Source organism: Neovison vison, chromosome 7, assembly GCF_020171115.1.
Source record: "Neovison vison isolate M4711 chromosome 7, ASM_NN_V1, whole genome shotgun sequence".
NCBI lineage: Eukaryota > Metazoa > Chordata > Mammalia > Carnivora > Mustelidae > Neogale > Neogale vison.
The window spans coordinates 149907177-149927345 of NC_058097.1; the positions used below are offsets into that span (position 1 = coordinate 149907177).

At 51.7% G+C, this 20169-nt stretch overlaps 1 protein-coding gene across 3 annotated transcripts in view; it reads right to left on the minus strand.

Moving 5' to 3' along the window:
- Positions 1–20169, minus strand: part of P2RY6 (pyrimidinergic receptor P2Y6) — a 33683-nt gene that overhangs the window by 12771 nt on the left and 743 nt on the right. For 2 of the 3 annotated variants that reach the window (XM_044258587.1, XM_044258586.1), the window contains exon 1: positions 13099–13220. The exons of the other annotated variant lie outside the window; for it this stretch is intronic. The gene's annotated coding sequence lies outside the window, so the exon portion shown is untranslated. Of the gene's footprint in view, positions 1–13098; positions 13221–20169 lie in introns of those variants that run through there. 3 annotated transcript variants of the gene reach the window in all.

Genomic DNA, 20169 nt, shown 5'->3' on the forward strand with positions numbered 1-20169 from the left:
CCATACCAGCTAATATGGCCACTTCCCACCTTAGACCCACACACTTCCTATTCCCCTTCTCCACTGTATTTTTTCTCCATAGCATTTGTCATCTTTTAACATATGATTCTATTTATTGGTTTGCTTACTGTCTGTTTCCTCCCACCAGGACCTTAACTCTACCAGGCCGGGGTCGTTTGTTTTACTCACTCCTGCACCTCCAGTGCTTAGGGTGGCACCTCACATGAGCAGGTAGTCAGTAAATATTTGTGGGATGGATGGATGGATGGATGAATGAGGAATTCCTAGGGGTGACTCAAGAATGTCTACAAGAGAGGACCGAGGGGCAGAAATGTGACGGGCGCAGAGGGGACTAGGCATGATCTTATGCTTATATCGCAAACTACAGCGTATTTACAGTATGTTTACTGGAGATCAGGTGCTGATAGAGACTTCAAGGCCACCCATGGGGCCGCCTCTCACTGGCCCTGAGGCCCCACCAACCGGGTCACCACCCCACTTGGCTGAGTCCCCAAATGTCTGCCTGTTCTCGAACGGGCCCTTTCCTGTCTATTCTAAGAGCCTTTGCCCAGTTTTTCTTGTCAGCCCTACCCTCAACCCCAACAGCCGTCAACTCCTCCTTCAGAGCTCAGAGTGCCCCTTCAGAAGAGCCTCCTTCGACTTCCTGGCCACCTAAATAAACTTGAATCCATTCCTGGTCTCTCATTCCTCCTGGGCCCCAGGCGGCCTCCTGCAGCGCCGCTCCGCCCTTGGCCCAGCCCTCAGTCCTTCTCCTCAGCTCCGCCCTTCCCCTCAGCCCACAGTCCCTCATCCTCTCCCGCCTCCAGCTGTGCTTCTTCCCTCACAGTCCAGCTGGTCCACGAGTCCTCTGCCTTCCATCCTTCCTCCCTGCCCTCATTTCTCACCCCCTTACAGTCTGCCCAGGGTGCCGTACGCAGGGAGCCTTGGGGCCAGCTCAGAGAAGAGGGGTGGGCACCCTATCCTTCTGGGTGAGGCTGGTGAGATGGGACCGTGGGAACCAGTGACCTCTGAGCTCCATCCCGAGGAAATCTCAGAGGTGATCTTGACATAACAGGCCTTGGGGAAAAAAACAGGCCATTGTGAGGTCGCTCGGGTTTGGTGCCGTGAGGATCAGGCAGGGCTGGGGGAGGGGAGCTGTCTTTGTGGCTTCCAGGAATGGGCCTGGGCTCTTCTGGGAATTTGGACGGGGGCCGGGCTGGGCAGCAGCACCTCTAGAACGTCTGTATAGGTGACAGCTGGGGATTCTGGAGGGAGCAGAAGAGGGGCCTGACACCCTGCCATCGCTCATGATATGGACTTGAGAGAACATCACAAACAGTAGGGGCTGTTGATCATGCAATAGGTGAGGGTGGGGGGCATGCTACTCCCAGTGCCCCCCTGGGTCATAGGAAATAGAATGATTCATCCCAGAACAGGTCTCTGCTCAGAGCTCCCCGGAAAACCCAGAGTTCTTCAGACCCCGTTAATAGGGTTTCTTCCACGTGGTCCCCTACACTCCTCCTAACCTACCCCTCACACCCCAAGGTCACATAGATCCAACCACCCATCCCTGGCACCCGCAACCCCTCGGCCACACATCGCTGTTCCCTCTGCAGAGCTTGGCACCTCTTGGGCGTGGATCCTGTCCTGGCTCCACAGCTCGTGAGTGGTGCTTTTACCTCTCTGAGCCCCAGGTACATAAGTATAAAACAGAAATAAGTATAAATAAATAAAGTATACATAAGTATAAAACAGAAATAATCATACTCACCTCCTGACAGGGTTGGGGCCCAAATTACGTAATGGATCTGAAACACCCAGCCAGTATCTGGAGCAAGTAGATATTCCCTCCATGAAGCTTCTATTACCACTCATAATTTCATCACAGCCCAGCTGAGAGATGGCCTCGCTGCCTTTTCTGATTTATTCACTCATTCATTCACACTTTTGACATGTATTGGCAGGAAGCCTTACAATGCATAGGGACTTCACTGGGCTCTGGTCCCTGTCCTGGAGGAGCCCCAGCTGATGGAAAAGACAGATGAAGGGGTTTGCATCTGTCACAGGAAGACAGAGAAGGGCCCCATCCCTGCCAGGGGTATCAAGGAAGGATCCTTGGAAGAGGCAATTCTTTGGCGGCAGGTGGACGGGAAAGGGGAGGGTGTTCCTGGCAGAGAGGCCTGCTGGAGGTATGAGGGCACAGGGTATCTGCAGGTGTCTGTGTTTGCAGGAGGTGAGGCTGAGAGAGCATCAGAGCCAGGTCCCAACAGGCCTTGAATGCCAGGCTATAAATTTGGCCCCTGTATTGTGGGTGCCCATCAAGGAGCCCTCGACAGTGTATAAAGCAGGGTAGAGGTATGATCAAATTTGAGATAAGGCGGTCTTCTGCACTGCTGGATGGAGGGTGGGATTGGTTAAGGAGAGAGTCATGGTCAGAGACAGTAGGACAAGGACCAAGTGGGATCCTGGGTCCTGGGCCAAATCAGGGGCCTTAGGGGCGCCTGGGTGGCTCAGTGGGTTAAGCCGCTGCCTTCGGCTCAGGTCATGATCTCGGGGTCCTGGGATCGAGTCCCGCATCAGGCTCTCTGCTCAGCAGGGAGTCTGCTTCCCTCTATCTCCCTCTCTGCCTGCCTCTCCATCTGCTTGTGATCTCTCTCTGTCAAATAAATAAATAAAATCTTTAAAAAAAAAAAAATCAGGGGCCTTAAAAGCCAGGCTCACAGCCCTCTTCTACACACCCCTGCACAAGCCCTGATAGCCAGAGTGCTAAAAAGATAGGTTGGAAGAGGGCAGGTTCTCAGAGATGTCCTGGTCCAGTCCTCAGTTCACAGTCAGGAATCCAAGGCCCAGAGCAGCTAAGAGGATGGTCTACGACCCTGAAGTGAGACCATGGGGGGCCTTCTGCCCCTGTACCCTGTTCTCAAGGCTGCTCTTCCAATCCGACTCTCCTCTCCTGGGTAGATAAGGAGTCTGGAAGGATAACCTGCTCCAACTGCCAGGCCCACGTAGGCCCTCTCCTCTCCATCTAGGGAGGGAAGCCCATAGAGCTTCCTGAGTTCTCCCTTCCATTTACACCCATTCTGTAGCTGAGGACACTGAGGCCCAGAGAAGAGAGGCACACAGCTCTCTGGGCCTTGAGATGGGTGTCAGGTGTGGGAGATAGAATTCCTGGGTCCTAGTCCTGGCCCTGCCAGGGGGCACCTGGATTCATGATTCTTGAGGAGACTCAGCTGGGGAGAGGTGGAGCTCTTACAACACAAGCATGTGGTCCTGGCCCTGCCCTTGTGGCCAGCACTGTTTCCTGGGGGCACCCCCCTTCCATACCAGCCTGTGTTTCTGCCAGGCACAGCTGAAAGGACAAAACAGGAATGAAACCATGTGCCATCTGCTCCAGGGAACTGTGGGCTGGAGCTGGGCCCTTTTCTGTCCAGTCCAGGTCCCACCCTGCCCAAGGGAGTCAGATGATCTCACCAGCGCAGCTCAGCCAGGCCCGGCCCCTGTCCCCAGCCCTACCAGCTCTCCCAGGGTGGGGTGGGTGAAGAGACCTGGCTCTGGTCCCTGGAGCTTAGAGATGTGACCAAGCCTCCTCAGTGTCCAGGCTTGTGCTTGACCTGGACCCCACCTGGGGAAGGGGACGGGCTGTGGGGAGCATGTGGGACTGCATGCGGGATATGGTTACTGACTGTTGCAGGTGGTCAGCTCTGGTGCCCGTCTGCATCCAGCCTCATCCACAGAGGCGGTGTGTTGGGGGGCAGGACGTGCCCATTGCCACTTTCCACTTAAAATCAATCACCAAGACTAACATCCAGGGGTGCCTGGGTGGCTCAATGGGTTAAAGCCTCTGCCTTTGGCTCAGGTCATGATCCCAGGGTCCTGGGATTGAGCCCTGCATCGGGCTCTCTGCTCAGCAGGGAGTCTGCTTCCTCCTCTCTCTCTGTCTGCCTCTCTGCCTACTTGTGATCTCTGTCTGTCAAATAAATAAATAAAATCTTTAAAAAAAAAAAAAAGACTAACATCCATCAGACTGTCCACTCATCTCATCCTGTGGTCCCTGCCTCAGTCTAGACCACATCCACCCAGTGCTGTCTTCCATCTCCCCAGCCAGCCCGTCTTCTTTTTGCAGCTAGAGGGATCTTTGCTCAGCAAAAATCTGACCTCATCGCTCCCCTGCCTAAGCATTTTATGGTTCCCCAGGGCCTGGAGATAAAGGCCAAGCAGGGCCCTGCTGACATCTCTGTTCTTAGCACTCATGCCTGTCCCTCACATGCGACCTGCGGGGTCCAGAGCTACTTTCAGTTCCTGGGACGTTTGCTCCTCACTCAGAACTCTTTCCGCTGGCCCCCGGATTGCCTGCTCCTCACATCTGCCGCTGGCCAACCCCCGCCGTGGGCTCAGTGACAGAGGAGATCCATGTCCTGCCCTCAGGCGCTCAGTGCAGACAGGGATCCTGAAGACCCATTACCTGAGGTAGGCATCCATGCTCCAGACTCCTGCTGAAGCCCAGGCAAGGGGAGGGGATGGTTCTGCAGGCAGGGAAGGCTCCGTGGAGGAGGCAGTAATGGAATGGCCAAGTGCACATGGAGGCAAAGGCATTTCAGGCAGAGGGAACAGCAAGGGCTGAGGCTAGATGGGGCGTGTTGAAGGATGCTGAGCCCAGCTGGAGCTGCCAGTGTGCTGGCAAATGCAGCTGGAAAAGAGGCCCCAACGAATCCTACTAATGATTCAGTTATTGGACCCTTACTGTGTGCCAGATATACCACACTCCATGCAATCCTCATGATGGCCCTGTGAGATAAGACAGGTATGATCTCCGTTTAATCCCTCAAGTGGAGAAACCAAGGCACAGGTACGTTAGCTGACTTACCCAAGGTAGCACAGGTAGAAAGAACGGCTACTGGGCTAGGAGCCCATACAGTCTGGCTCCAGAGGCACATGTTCTAAGCTCCCACAATACACTAGGGCTGGAGTAGGGAGGTTCTCAGGTGCCAGGGAAATCCAGCCCCTCCAATCTCTGCCCAACCTGCCTGGAACCCAGCCTGACCGGAGCTCACACTCCCACTAGTCACGGGACTTCCCCTAGGGAAGGAAGTCATCTGGGAGCAACTAAAAGGATTCCTTCTACTTCTCCCAAGGCTCCCCATGGGAAGTCTGAGGTGAGGGATGCCCTTTCCCAGACCTCTTTGGGGGAGGAATGTTTGCCTGTCAAGCATCTCTTGCTATGGGAAGCTCCCTCCCTCACCGCATGGTGATCTTGTTCATTTGAAGTGGGCATCCGTCTCCGAGCTGACCAGTTAGAACCCCCATACAGACCTGTTACTGGTGATTGGTTTAGGGGAAAACAATCAGAGTTTGCTCTAAGAATTTTGGGGGAACCAGTCTGAAAGTTTCTCTCCCTTTTCCTCTAGGATTATTAGTTGTGAGGGTCATGGAAGCCTGGTGCTTCTAGAAAGAAGTTGCAGGCCAATGTAGGAAACAAGGAGAAAGTCAGGAGGGAGGATTCAAAAAGAGTTCTGATGGCATCATTGTCACTGCTAGATTTAGTCAGGCCTCATCCAGGTCTACCTTTGACTTTTTCTTTACTTTAACGTATAATACCTTTCTTGCCTAAAGCAGTTCCATTTGTCACTTGAAATCAAAGCAGCCCTGACCCCTAGGACACCAAAAGTACAGGCCACAGAAGAAAAAAACAGATAAATTGGGTTTCATCAAGATTTAAAACTTTTGTGCAGAATGGGAGAGATTTACAAATCATGTACCTGGAAAAAAGATGAATATCCAAACCACACAAAAAACTCCCACAATTCAACAACAAAAAAGCCAAACAACCCAATTCAAAAAATGGCAAAAGACTTGAATAGATATTTCTCCTAGGAAGACACACAGATGGCCAATAAGCACACAAAAAGCTGCTGCTCATCATTAGGGAGACTCAAGTCAAACCCATAATGAGAAACCACCTCACACTCATTATTAGGATGGCTATTTAAAACAAAACAAAAGACCAGGAAACAGCAAGTTCTGGGAAGGACACGGAGATGCTGGAACCCTTGTGCATTGCTGGTGGGAATGCAAAATGGCGCGGCTGCTCTGAGAAACAGTATAGCGGTTCCTTAAAAACCAACAAAAAACAGCCCATAGGATTGCCTTAGAGATCCAGCAGTTTCACCTCTAGGTAAAAATAATTGAAACTTATTTGTAAACAGACTCAAACAGATATGAATACACCAATGTTCATAGCAGCATTATTCACAGTAGCCAAAAAGTAGAAAGAACTTAACTGTCCATCAGCAGAAGAATGGATTAACAGCGGTCAATCCCTACAACAGAACACTAGTCAGCCTTCAAAAGGAAGGGAATTCTTTTTTTTTTTTTAAGATTTTTAATTATTTATTTATTTGACAGAGAGAGATCACAAGCAGGCAGAGAGGCAGGCAGAGAGAGAGAGGAGGAAGCAGACTCCCTGCCGAGCAGAGAGCCCGATGCGGGACTCGATCCCAGGACCCTGAGATCATGACCTGAGCCGAAGGCAGCGGCTTAACCCACTGAGCCACCCAGGCGCCCAACAGGAAGGGAATTCTGACAGATCCTCTAACATGGATGTACCTTGGAAACACAATGCTGAGGGACCTGAACAAGATACAAAGGACAAATACTGTATGAGTCCACCTATGTGAGGTATCTAAAACATTCAAATTCATAGAGATGGAAAGGAGAACACTGGTTACCTGGGCCTGGGGGAGAGAAGTGGGGTGTTTTTAGTGGGCACAGTGTTTCAGTTTGGGATGACAAAAAAGTCCTAGAGATTGATGGTGATTTTGATTACACAACTATGTACTTAATGCCACTGAACTGTGCGTTCAAAAAAGGTTAAAATGGTAACTTTTAGGTGTGCCATAAGAAACATATTTGGGAGGGGGCATCTGGGTGGCTCAGTTGGTTAAATAGCCAACTCTTGGTTTTGGCCCAGGTCACGATCTCAAGGTTGGTCGTGAGATGAAGCCCTGCATGGGGCTCTGTGCTCAGTGTGTGTGGGGGGGTCTTCTTGAGATTCTCTCTCCCCCTCTCCCCCTACCCCCACTTGTGCATGCTTTCTCTCTAGAATGAATAAATCTTTATATATATGTATATACATACATGCATATACACACACACATGTGTATACACACACACACATATATATGTATGTGTATGTATATTTTTGTCTTTGTCCCCGATTCCTGACACAGAGCTCCTAAATTCCTTGGAATTTCCTGCATAATAGGAGCATCTTTTGTTCTAACGAGTTGACTCTTGGCTGGCCTCTGAATGATTTCAGGATGGGGGTGGTTGCCAGAAAGAACAAATCTTGATGAGAAACTTAGAACTTTCAGCCCTGCTCCCTAATCTCCAAGGAAAGGAAAGGGGCTGGAGATTGGGTCAGTTGCCAATGGCCAGTGATTTAAGCAATCATGTCTATGTAATGGTGCCTTCTTAAAAAAACCAAAATGGCAGGGTTTGGAGAGCTTCCAGGTTGGTGAACACATCAAGAGCTGGGAAGATTGTGTCCCTTCCCTCATACTTCACCCTATGTACCTCTTCCGTTTGGCTGTTCCTGAGTTGTATCCTTTAAACAATCTGGTAGGGGGTGCCTGGATTAACCAGTCGGTTAAGCATCTGCCTTCAAGGGGCAGGTCATGATCCCAGGGTCATAGGATAAAGCCCCACATCAGGCTCCCTGCTCGGTGGGGAGTCTGCTTCTCCCTCTCCCTCTGTCCCTCCCCCTGCTTGTGCTCTCTCGCTCAAACAAATAAAATCTTTAAAAAACCAATAATAATCTGGTAATAGTTCAATAAAGTGCTTTCCTGAGTTCTGTGAGCCATTTTAGCAAATTGTCAAACCTGAGAAGGGGGTTGTAGGAACTCCTGAGATACACCTAGTCCGTCAGAAGCATGCGAGGTCCAGGATTAGTGACTGGCATCTGAGTTGGGGGATAGTCTTGTCCTGTGGGACTGAACCCTTCCCCTGTGAGGTCCAGGCTACCCACTCAGAGCTGGTGTCAGAACTGGCTGACATCAGGAGGGGAAAACCCTGCATAGTTGGTGATGCCTTCCTCTGGGGCAAAGATCAGGCAGGCTGACTGCCCATTGTAAAAGATTCCAGTTGCCTCAGGTCCAGGCTCTTTTACCAAAACACAGCCCACCTGTGTGTGCAGGCATTACTCAGCCTTGTGTTCTACTGCCCTTGTGGGAACTGGGGCTTGCCGAGCCAGTGGTAATACCGACATTCTCCCTGCTTCTGTTGCTGAGGAACAAAGTTCTCCGTCTGCAACCAGGAGTCAGGTCTTCTGCCAGCATCTGTCAGAAGTGCAGTAGGCTAACCTGGCAGCTTGGATGGCCCTTCAAAGTTCTTGATGATCCTTTTTCAGAATTGCTGGTGGGAGATAGAGGGAATTCATGTTCTTGACAATTTATTATGATCGTCAGCCGACTCAGGCTTGGAGGACTCTCGCCTTAGAGTGAAACTGTGGGAGAGTTGGCCTTCCTTCGGAGCTGGCCCTTTCCTCCTCTAGGAGGATGCTTCCCCCTTTTTGCTCCAGATGCCAGGAAGCTCACAGTCAAATTTCTCTGTGCTTCTGCCCTAGCGTCTACATTAGTCTCAACCTTCTGTGCCCCTTGTATGTTCCTGCTTCTGTTTTCTGAAAAATCAATACATAATCCACCTACCATAAAATCCACACTTTCAAAATGTACAATTCAGTGGCTTTTAGTATATTCTCAAGATTGTGTAACCATCCCCACTATCTCATTTCAGACCATTGCCCTTACCACAAAAGAAATCTTGTACCCGTTAGCACTTCTTATTCCTCTCTCCTTCCATCCTGAGGAAGTTACTTACTGACTTTCGGTATTTATAGATTTGCCCATTCTGGAGACTTCATGTAAAGGGGAATCATAGAATACATGCCTTTTTGTTTCTGGCTTATTTCACTTAGCATAATGTCTTTAGGATTCATGCATATATGTATGGCTCAGAATTCCATTTTCACAGGTGAGTAATATTCCATGGGAGGGAAATACTATGTTTTGTTTGTCCATTCATCGGTTGATGAACATTTGGGTTGTCTCCACTTTTTGTTTATTATGGATAACACAGCGATAAACACTGTAGGAAGTTTTTGCATGGATACATGCTTCCAGCTTTCTTGGATATATACCCAAGAGAGGAATTGCTGGGTTCTATAGTAACTCTACGTTTACGTTTTAGAGAAATTGCCAAACTGTTTTCCGAAATGGCTATGCCGTTTCACACTCCCAGCAGCAATGTATGGTAGCTTCAATTTCCCCGTTTCCTCTCCGACACTTGCTACTCTCTGTTTTTTTCATTAAAGTCACTATAATGGGGGTAAAGTGGTATTATATTGTGATTTTGACTTCTATTGTCCTAATTACTGCTTTTTCATGTTGTCATTCCCATTTTAACATTTTATTTTATGTATTTCTTATCTGAGGTTTGACATTTTTAATGGAACCAGTGCCCCATGGAGTAGGAGAGTCAAGGGTTTCAGGGTTAGTCTTCCCTGGGATACCTTCATCTGCTACTATTAGCTGTATGACCTTGAATGAGTTACACATCCCTCTGAGCCTTGGGTTACCCATTTATTTATTTTTTTTAAAGATTTTATTTATTTATTTGACAGAGAGAGATCACAAGTAGGCAGAGAGGCAGGCAGAGAGAGAGGAAGGGAAGCAGGCCCCCTGCTGAGCAGAGAGCCCGATGCGGGACTTGATCCCAGGACCCTGAGATCATGACCTGAGCCGAAGGCAGCGGCTTAACCCACTGAGCCACCCAGGCGCCCCAGGGGTTACCCATTTATTAAACATAGTATTTGCCTTTCATGGTTGTTGCTGTTACCATAAAGTACATCTGTGATACAGCTGTGGTTTAGGCCTGGCACAAAGTAAGTCCTCAGTGAATTTCTCTAAGCCTGGGAGTCGGACAGGGAGGTTTCCAGGAGGGTCAGGAAACCCAGGATGGGGACTGTTGGATTTTAACTTAGTATCTGTTTTTTTCTAGCAACTTTTTACAACAGAGACATTTCAGGATGTCTCACACATCAGCCTCTTCCAGTCTCTATTTCCCCTTTGAGACATGAGAAATGAGACAGTGCCCCATGATGTTGAATGTTGGTGAATCTATAGGGTTCCTCCTAACATCTATATAAGTTTTGTCTCCTGCTTTAACCATCAGACCAGCTGCTGCCTAGAGGAGTGTCTCCTCCCTCAGATGAAGGGCTCTCCAGGGTGAGGTGGGAAATGAATTAACACTTTGTAGGAACCTACAGTAATGCTATGTGCACAGTCTTATTTACCACTCTGTGAGTTTTCAGGTATGCTCTAGCATCCCATTTTACAGGTGGGGAAACTGAAATTCCAAGAGGTTAGGTAACTTGTCTGAGATCACACAGTTAGCAAATACTGGTGCCTAGATTCGAACTCAGCTCTGATTTCAATATCTGATTTCTTTTCCCTATGCAGAGAGTTCCCCCTGTCTCTGCCCCTTAATCGGAGGTACTCAGGAAAACTTTGCTGACCTGAATGGCTGGTTCTCAAACCCCAGGCTCAGAAGAGACAATGTCATCCATTTGGGCTGAGATCTGTCTCCTAGACACCGCAGGTCAGCTCACTCCTGGGGCCACAGAACAGCCCTTGCTCAGTCCCAGCCACCCTCCACCCCCAAACAAGTGCTGCGCTGGAAGTCAGGGTACCAGGATCTGCCCGCACTACTAGAGATGCAAGCCACCCAGTGCTCAGCACTCGTCCCAAGTTCACTAAGTGGAAAGTTGCACTTACTCACTCCTGGGTCCCTGGCATCCAGTGCAGTGCTGGGCACGGAGACCACAGACCTAGCCTAGGCCATCTCCACAGACCCACATCTGCACCCTGGCCAGGCCTGCCCTCCCATGGCAGTTGCTAGTGACAAGGCCAGCCCTGGGGCAGGGGGAATAGGAAGCCACCTCCATTTGCCCAGGCTGGGGTTCTGGCCCTTACCAGACATGCCGACAGTCAGAGAGGAGGAGTCTGAGCTGGGCCACCAGTACCCACCCCAGATTAAAATAGGAACCCATTTCAAAGACAAATGGGGAAATGGGCCCGGGACCAGAGAGCTGGGGTGGAGTGTCACTGGGGAGAACTCTGTAGACACAGCTGCCTGAGAGTCTTGTCTGGCCTCTGCTACAGAGAGCACCAGTCGCCAGACTCTGCTGACTCATCCCTCCTCTGGGGAGGACAAATTCGAATCCCAGGTCCCATGCTTTAAATTCTCTGAACCTCAGCTTTCTCAACTGCAAAATGGGGAGAACAACAAGCTTGGCTGTATTCATTGGTTCAGTCTCAGGACTTTGGAGCACTTGGCACCTAGTAGGTGCTCAATAAACAGCAGCCATTTTTATCCTCACTTCGCCTGCTCTTTCAGCTCAGTACTACCTGACTGATTCATTCATTTGTTCTCTCCTTCATTTATTCACCCGGCCAACCAGCCAGCACATGCCCACTAGGTGAGTCACAACAGTTAAGAATAAAGTCTCTGGAGTCGGATCACGGTTAAAAAACTCCAGAAATGCCACTAGTTGGCTGGGTAACCCTGGGAAAGCCACTTCCCCTCACTCAGGCTTCATTTCCTACGTGTAAGATGGTAATCTTAAGAGCCCCTCTGGAGGGGGCTGGATGGGAGAACGGCATGACAGCAGCCAGCCCAGAGTCTTGGAAGGAAATGTGGGTGGCAGGTGAGCCACACAGAGGAGCCAGGCAAGGCGCCAGCCCTGCAGACCACACCAGGCTGGGAGCCACAGGCAGTCAGCCCTCTAGGGACAGTCACAGGATGAGGCGACGGCGGGCGGGAGGGAAGAAGAGTCAGCAGGCTCAGAGACAATTGCTAGGTTTCTGGACCATGGCCTGCTCCTTTTCTGGTAAACTAGGAAGCAGTGAGGAAACACACACACACACACACTGATTGTAAGAAGTGTAGAGGAGAAAAGCCCTAGCTAAACAGGGAGCGTTGGGCAGCGTGGGGTCATCCCACCCCGCCAGGCCAGGCGAACATGTCCACATACACACATTGCACACATGTGCACACACACTCACAAGCTGCATTTTCTCGCTTGTGCATACACCCCCAAGGGCTTGCACACACAGGCTCATGCCCCCTCAGAGGCATGAACTTTGTAGTCTGCAAAGAGCCTTTTCATTTATCATCTCATTCCATATGGAGGGGTGAGAGGTTGTCCCTGAATTGGCCTGGGACGCGTTCCAGAGCAAACATGATATGTGAATCCCAGACGTCTTCAGGACACACCCACGGCCCATCCCAGGGCTGTGCTGCCTCAGTGTCCCCCGTTCCCCAAACCCGGAGGTGTTAGCAGGAGCTAGACGGCACCAGAAACCTCAGGAAGGTTTGAACGCAGCCTCCTACCCCAGATTTACTTACTCACCCCACTTCACTCTCCCTCAGCAAGTCGCACTGTGCCGCAAGAACTCACTTTCCCCACCTGTCACACGTGGTCGGCTCTAGCCTGTCCTTTGATTTAGCTGGGATGGCAGAGGCAAGAGTTTCCCAATCGCCTTTTCTGTGGACCCCCATCGGGTCACCTATTCCTTCTTAGCCTCTCCCACCATAGGCTCCCATAGGGCTCTGAGGGCAGAACCTAGCCTCCTCCCTGGGCGACCCTCACCAGCGTACAATACCTAACATTTTTCAATCCTGGGGGGGGGTGTCATTGTTATCCCCATTTTATAGAGTGAGAATTGAGGCCTTAAGAGGGAACATGTCCTGTGCCACTCGAAACTCAAAACCAGATGAACATGGCTCCCAATTCTATCTTTACTATTCTACCCCTCCACGGAGCGCCCCCCCGCCCCCCACCCCAGTACCAAATCTTCATCTCCTCTGTCCTATGCGGCCTGCAGGCTCTAGGTACAACCAGGATCAGGAAGGGAGGAAGACCCCCGCGTCTTCTCCCACCCCCACTCCAGCCTGTGATCAGCCACAGTGGCTGCAAGGGACACTGTGGGTGAAGCCTTGAGAGGAGGTGGGAGCTCAGGGTCATTAACCCAGATCACTTACCCAGCAGTAAGTAAGTTCCATGTTGGTCCACGAAGCATTGGAGCAAATTCTGACTCCAAGAACAACCCCTAGAGCTAGCCAGTTCCTGCGCCACAAACTGTCATATGCACGTTTCACAGAAGTCCAAGGAGGTAGCAAGAAACCAAGAAATCAAGGAGGGGAAGTAACTTGCCGCAACACAAAGATGGCAAGAGGCAGGGCTGGGGCTCAAATCCCAAGAACCAGTCAAGCTCATTCAGCCACTACCCAGTTGTGAGCGGGGCCCCCCATCATCTGGGTGTGCTTCCCTGGGTGTGCTCGCCCATTCAGTCTGAGGGCTGTTGGGACGAGAGTCTGAGATTGCCTTTCACGACGGCACAGGGAGGCACTCCTCAGTAACCATTTTTCTCCTCCTCCTTTCTGCCCTACCTCTCAGCCCTCTCCTGGCCTTTCTCAGAAAGGTCTGGAGGGAGTCCTGGCCCTGCTTCTTATTGCCATCAGGAGCAAATGACCTGATTTTTTTTTTAACAGTGTCTGGAAGATCCATTAAGAGAGGTTGAGACCCTGAGTTAACAGCTCTGTCGTCTACAGCTCTGACTCCAGATGCCACCCGCTCCTCCTAAGGGCCTAAGATGACTCCTTGGATTAAAGGTGCCTCAGAGAAAAAAATGGCTGAGCCTGACCCACCATCCTCTTAACAGCTGTGACCCACCTTCGAGCTTGGGCTTGACGAGAGGGCAGACAGGGTGTGCCCAGAGCCAGTGGTGGCCTGGGACAGCCCCTCCCCCTCCAGAAGACTGGTTCCCCTCCTCCTCCTCCTCCTCCTCCTCCTTCTTCTTCTTCTCTTTTTTTTTTTTGGTCTTGTTTTGTTTTTACAAATACTTATTGGGTACCTACTCTGTCCAGGTAATGTCCAAGGCATCTGAGAACACAAAACTAAGCCCCACCCTCACACCACTGACATTCTATCAGGGAGACCAGTCTATTTTAGTTAATGAGTTTAGTAACTACAGAGCAGGCCAGGTAGCACGCTGGAGAGCGACATCAGGAAGGGTAAGGAGGGCAAAGCACCAGGGGCTTGCAATCTCAGCCACGCTGGACAGGTGCCATCACCATCCTCCCCCGCCACCCAGCCCAGAGGAGACCCCAAGCCCTGAGTCCCCATTCTGTGCCAGGCCCTGCCTCAGGGGTTCTCAGAAGTGGGCCCAGGCTCTGGGGCACAGGCCTTAGCTCAGGACCATCAGGGCTCTGGCATGGAGCATCCTGAGCCTGCCTTCCTCTCATGGCCATGGAGAAGCCTTCTGAAGGCTCCACATTCTCCAGTCAACTCCAGTGTCCCACTGTTGAGAGAGGAGAAGACCCAGATAGGCACAGGTAGGGACTGGCCTGGATCCCACAACGGGGCAAAGGTGTCCTTGCTCCCCCTCCTGCCTTCTCCCCTGGCATGTCCACAAGGGCAGACTCAGGGCTGAGCCTCATGGCAGAGCACTGGCCTAGGGGGGCTGTCGGTGCCCTCAGCCGGCTCCTGGCAAATGACTGTGAGATGCTCCTCCGTTGGACCTACCTGGTAGTCGCAGCCTGCCCCATCCTCCCACCGCGGACAGGCCAAAATATTCTTCTCTATGCCCCAGGGGGCTGAGACCACTTCTCCCCAGCTCAAGCTCAGGTGACTAGGGTTTTGGTTAACTCTGCCTCACCCCGCTGTCTGACTTCAGGCAGGTCCCATCTCTTTGTGGGCCTTGGTTTCTTCATCCATCTGACAGGATATGCAGACACCTGTATCTCTTACTGTCATAAAGAAGGAGCAAGCCACTGGCAAGAGGGCAGTTTGCAAACTTCTCAGTGCTATCCATGTGAGAGGGGATATTATATCCTTAACACCCCTGCTTGTCTGAAAAACAGCCTCCTCATGCTTGTGGGTCCCTGACGCAGCCCCCAGAGCAGGCCCTTGATGCTTAATGGGATCTGAGTATAAATTCAAAAAACACAAAAGCACCTCTGTTCCCAGTCTGAAAAGTCTCTCCTCTTTAAGAAGATGAGGAAGGAGACATGGAGAGGGACAAGGCCAGGAGATCTGGGAAAGGCAATTCCAGGAGGAGAAGGTGGAGGCTTGAGGTAGGTATAAGGGTCACCCTCCTCTGTCTCAGGCCCTGGGGCTGGGAGATAATGAAACTAGATGAATGTTGGGTACATGTGATCTACAAGGGAGGGGGGTGTCAGCCATGTGTGGGTTTGACCCAGAAACTGTACAGGTATTCACAGGGGTACACGTGTTTAGAATTGCACCCGTGTGTCTAGGGCACACATGTGTGCCCATGGGAGTGGCCCTGGAATGTCTGTGTTCACATGCATGGCAGCCTGTGTCTGTGTCTCTGCGTGTGATGCACACATGTGCCCACTCCTGTGAACCTCTGGTTCACAAGCCTTGTTTTCCCAGGAGATTTGTGGGGTTCCTGGTCCCTGTAGGCTCTCGATTTTCTCTGGGAACAAAAGCAGTTACGCAAGAGGAGGAGGAAGGCTTAGAGGCTTAACTCAGGCTCAGGCGCTCCCAGCTCAGCCGTGGGCGTAGTCTCCTCACCATGGGTGTGTGTGCCCCAGGTCAAAGCCCTGCCTCGCGGGGATCCTCAGACCCTCTGCGGCTCGTGGGCACGGACCTCCCCACCCCCGTCAACCTCCTGTCCTCCAGCACTAGCAGGAGCCCCTCAGTCTCCGACGATAGCCAAGCACTTTACATTTTATGCCCCATGTCCTTGTTGGATGATTGCTGAACACGAACTTCAGAGTCCCATTCCCTCCCCACCCCACAGGCAGCCGCTGCCAACTGGGTCTCAGGGTTTCCCCTTCTTCACTCTGGGCTGGGCTCATAGGACAGCTCTGGCCACTCCATGGGGTAAGTCTCCCCTCTTCCAGAACCTGGGTTTCTCCAGCTGTCCAATAAAGCTCTCTCTGCCCACAGCAGACTGGACCACTGAGAAGGTCCCTGATGAGCCACCAGTAAGCAGCAACAGTGTCCTGCACGTCCCAGACACCCAGACACCCAAGGCTACGGCTCACTGGCGCCTTGCTGCTCCCTGGAGCCAGGAGGGAAACACAGCCCTGAGTTCTCTGCCTGAAACAGGAGACCACCTGGCCCCAGGCTCAGGGCTAGACCTGGTTCCTCTGGGGTCCCCAAGGGCCTGGGCCCTCCCTGAGGCTTGCAGGCAGCATGCCTGGTGGTCTCCTCAGACAGGGTGAGGCTAGGCCCTCTTGTTGCACCTCAGTTTTCCTTTTCTGCAACCTGGGCACCCCGTTCTGTCTCACGTCCGGGATCTGCTGTTACCCATCATCGGGAGGGTCAGAGGCGCATCCGAGAAGTGGTGGAAGAGGAAGGAGCACGTGCTGGCAGGGGCAGTCCCTCGCTGGTGCACACCCAGCACACCCAGACCCTGACACAACTCCGCACCACCCACACGGGCCCACACATACACACAGGGGCCCAGGCAGCTGGCGCCCTCTGGGACACAACCCCACGCACACAGGCAGCCGCATAAGTGTGCACTCTCATGCAGCCCAGGATACACAGGGCAACCGCTTGGCTCCACAGCCAGTTTCACTCCAAGACCTTTCAGAACAGGAGAGGGGTGCACAGGGAAGAACTGAGTCCTTGGCTTCCGCCCAGAGAGGCTGAGGGTTTCCCAAGGACACCGAGTGGTTTTTCTGGCCCATCCTCTCCGGCCACCCGTCACAAGCCCTGCCCAGAGTGCTCAGAGAGAGCAGGCCGAAGTCCTTTTGGGAGTGTGGTCCTCCATCTGCCTAGTCCTGTGTGTCTCGGACTCAAGGGGAGGCCTTGGACTAATCAGTCACTCTGGATATGAGAGCCGCAGGGGCAGAATGTGGGAAAGAGAGTTGGGGGGGGGGGGCACAGGGCCATTGCTAGACAGAGAAGGCCCAGCCTCCCCCAGAGCCCTCACTGCACTAGATTTGTGATTCATTCACTCATTCTGTATTTATCAAGCTTTTCCGAGTATCAGTGACCTAGTGGTGAAGCTTCTCAGCCTGTCTCAGACTTGGCTCGGAGTCCAGTTTCCACGGAGCTTCCAGGATGGTGTGGGTGGGGTCCAGTCCCAGGTGCCTCCACTGCACTCTGGTTCTCCTCCTGGATTCCAGCCATAGCCCGATCTGATCCTCACCACACGGACTGAAGTGGGAACTTCACTCAGGAGCACTGACATCGTCTAAGAACATGTTAGAAATGCACCCTGAGGCCCTGCCTTCACCTACAAAATCAGATCCCCAAGGAAGCCAGGCATACAGTGACATTTGAGAAACATTGATATAGAATATTCCATAGAGACCCAGTTCTTCTTCCTGCTGGCCTTTCTAGGACGGCAAAGGCCCATTTGGGTAACAACTATATGGGCAAACACACAGTGCTTATAACATCTTATTCAACCCTCATACAGCCCTAAAGGGGAAGTACCGTTACTATTCCCATATTACAGATGGGGAAAAGAGGCAGTGAGCAGTTGGGTAACTTACCGAAGACTGATAGAACTACTAGTAGCAGAGTCAGGATTTGAACACAATGCTTTGGACCAGTGCACTGCCCTATTCAGCACCAATGTCTCCGTATCTGGGTAGGAGTCAGTGTGGTGAGATAGGCCATAAAAAAAAGTGAAAAACTTAAGGAGACAGTGAACCTCCTCCTAAGAACCTAGGAAATAATGGAGTTTTTTCTATAACCTAAGGTACTTAGAGAGTCCCCGACACAGTGAGGTTTGCCTTTGGGGTCTCCTCAGCCCCATTTCTTTTTCTCTCCCTTTGTCCTCTTTGTGTCGTCTTCAGGAACTCAGTGATCCCGAGGGGAACGATGACCAACCCTCGATCCAAACCACTCCTTCTTCACGGCCACCCCCTCCCTTGAAAGCCATGAGTTCCAAGTACCTCCACTGCCCTGTAGGGGAAGGGCCTTCAGGTTCACTGTCACCCACCCCAGGGAACACGTGGCAATTTTACCAGCGACCTCCCCTCACCCCTTCCCTTACCACGGCAAGAAGAGCTCCAATGGCTGTGTTTGGCTATGGACAGATATTTCCTGGAGCTTCTCAGATAATCCTGCAGAAGTGACCACTAGCATATTTTCTCTGGCAGTTTATAAGCTTGAAAGTGTCTCAGGCTTCCAGAGCCAGGGTCAGAATCCTTTAAGCTGGAATCAGGGAATGTTACAGCTGGAGCATAGAAAGTCAGAGCTTAGGTTATAGACTTCAAGAATGTGTGAGTTGAGATTCTTAGGGCTAAGGCTGTAGAATCACCGACAATTACAGCTGGGATTGTGGATTAAAAGGAAATCTGACAGCTGAAAAGAGAGAGCTGGCCTTGTCACCCAGCCAGTCAGGGATGGGCCAGGTCTCCTGAAACCCAGCAAAGCTCTGTCCTCCAGGCCTCCTGGAGCAGCACAGAGGGTCTCTGGGGCCAAAGCACTCTCTGTGTGGGGACAGTGGGAACACTGGTCTGCCTCTGTCCTGTCCCAAGCCTCACTGCCAGGCCATCACAGCACCCCGCCACCACAGTGGATATATTTAGGTGCCCTCCCTAAATATGTTTCCACAGCTCCCAACACTGCCTTTTATGTCCCCTCCTCCTCCGAGGCGTCCGGGCACCTTCTCTAAACTGCCCCAATGAAGTCATCAGGAACAAGAGCTCTTGCTCCACCAATGCAAACATTCCCCTCCCCTAAAGAAGGCCCAGCTTGAGGGGTCTCCTGGGTCACCTCAGCCTGGAGCTCAGTCCCACCTGCTCTAACTCTGACCTCACCTCCTCCCTTCAGCTCCCAGGGCCTACCTTGGGCCAGGGACCAAACATCCTTGATCTTGCCCTTCTTGACTTTCCTCCTTCTAGACAAAGGGCACCCTTGCCCCTGCCAGTCCCCAAACACACACACACACACACACGCGCGCGCGCGCACCAGCATTTTTCTGTTCCTCTAGTGTTTGTCAGGAGAGAGAGTCCTCTGTCAGACGGCTACCCTCGCACTTCACCCCAGCCTCCCTCCCACACTCCATTCCAGCCTTGCCAGAAACTTGGCGTCCTCCCTTTTCAGATTGCATCTTCCCAGGAGCACAGAGTCACGTAGAGTACCAGAGTGATGGAGACCAGGGACAGGAATGGATTCCCTAAATGTGCTTCGATGGAAGGCTCTCAGATTCCCAACTGCCCAGCTCATGAGAAATTGTCGTTCCTGTGGGAATCGGGGTTCCTGGCGCAGGCAGGGAACCCCTCATGTAGGGGCTCCATCACACCCATCATAGTTTTATCACCAGCAGTTAGTCTTATCACCAACAGTTAAGGGACTTTATGGGCTGGAGTTTGTGCTAGAGTTTTATATCCTTACAATGGCCCTATGAGGCAACTTATATTAATGTCTCCATCTTACAAAGGAAGAAACTAAGGCACAGACAGGTTTTAACCAAAGTCCCACATGTAGAGAGTGCCAGAGCTGGGATTTAACCAAGCCTGGATAACACAACCACCTCAAGAGTCCCCGGTGGTAACCTGCCATAGGGACCTCCTTCCCCGTAGTCCCCAGTGGTCCTGCAGCCTCTTTCTGCCCAGCCGGTGGAGAAAAAGCGAGAATCTCATTGATGGTCAGGGCTGCTCCCAGAAGCTCAGCTCCCCTGCTGCTGAACTAGAAATAACCAATAGACCCCACTACAGTCCCCTCATGTGGGGTACACCCCCCACATCACTGGGGCCCCTTCCTTCAGTTGTGGATGGGGCTACCATCCACAACTGCAGCTTCCCATAATGCACCTGTGCAGCACACAGGCACACACAGCACAACCACACACCAGCCATGCCTTGTGTTAAGTCCTGCCATCCCAGTCTGGAGGACAGGCAGGGGACTCCTACTCTACAGGTGCCAGAGGGCTCCCACCCCAGAACAAACCCTGCCAAGCCTGAGTCAACTCATGGGATGCTAACTTACCCAAACAATATTTTACATTAAAACCAATGCGGAAATCTTACAGAGAAGAATGCAAAATCCACATGCATGCTAAAGATTAGGAGACTTCAGAGAAGCTGTGTGTGTGAATGTGAGTGTGGGACTGTTTG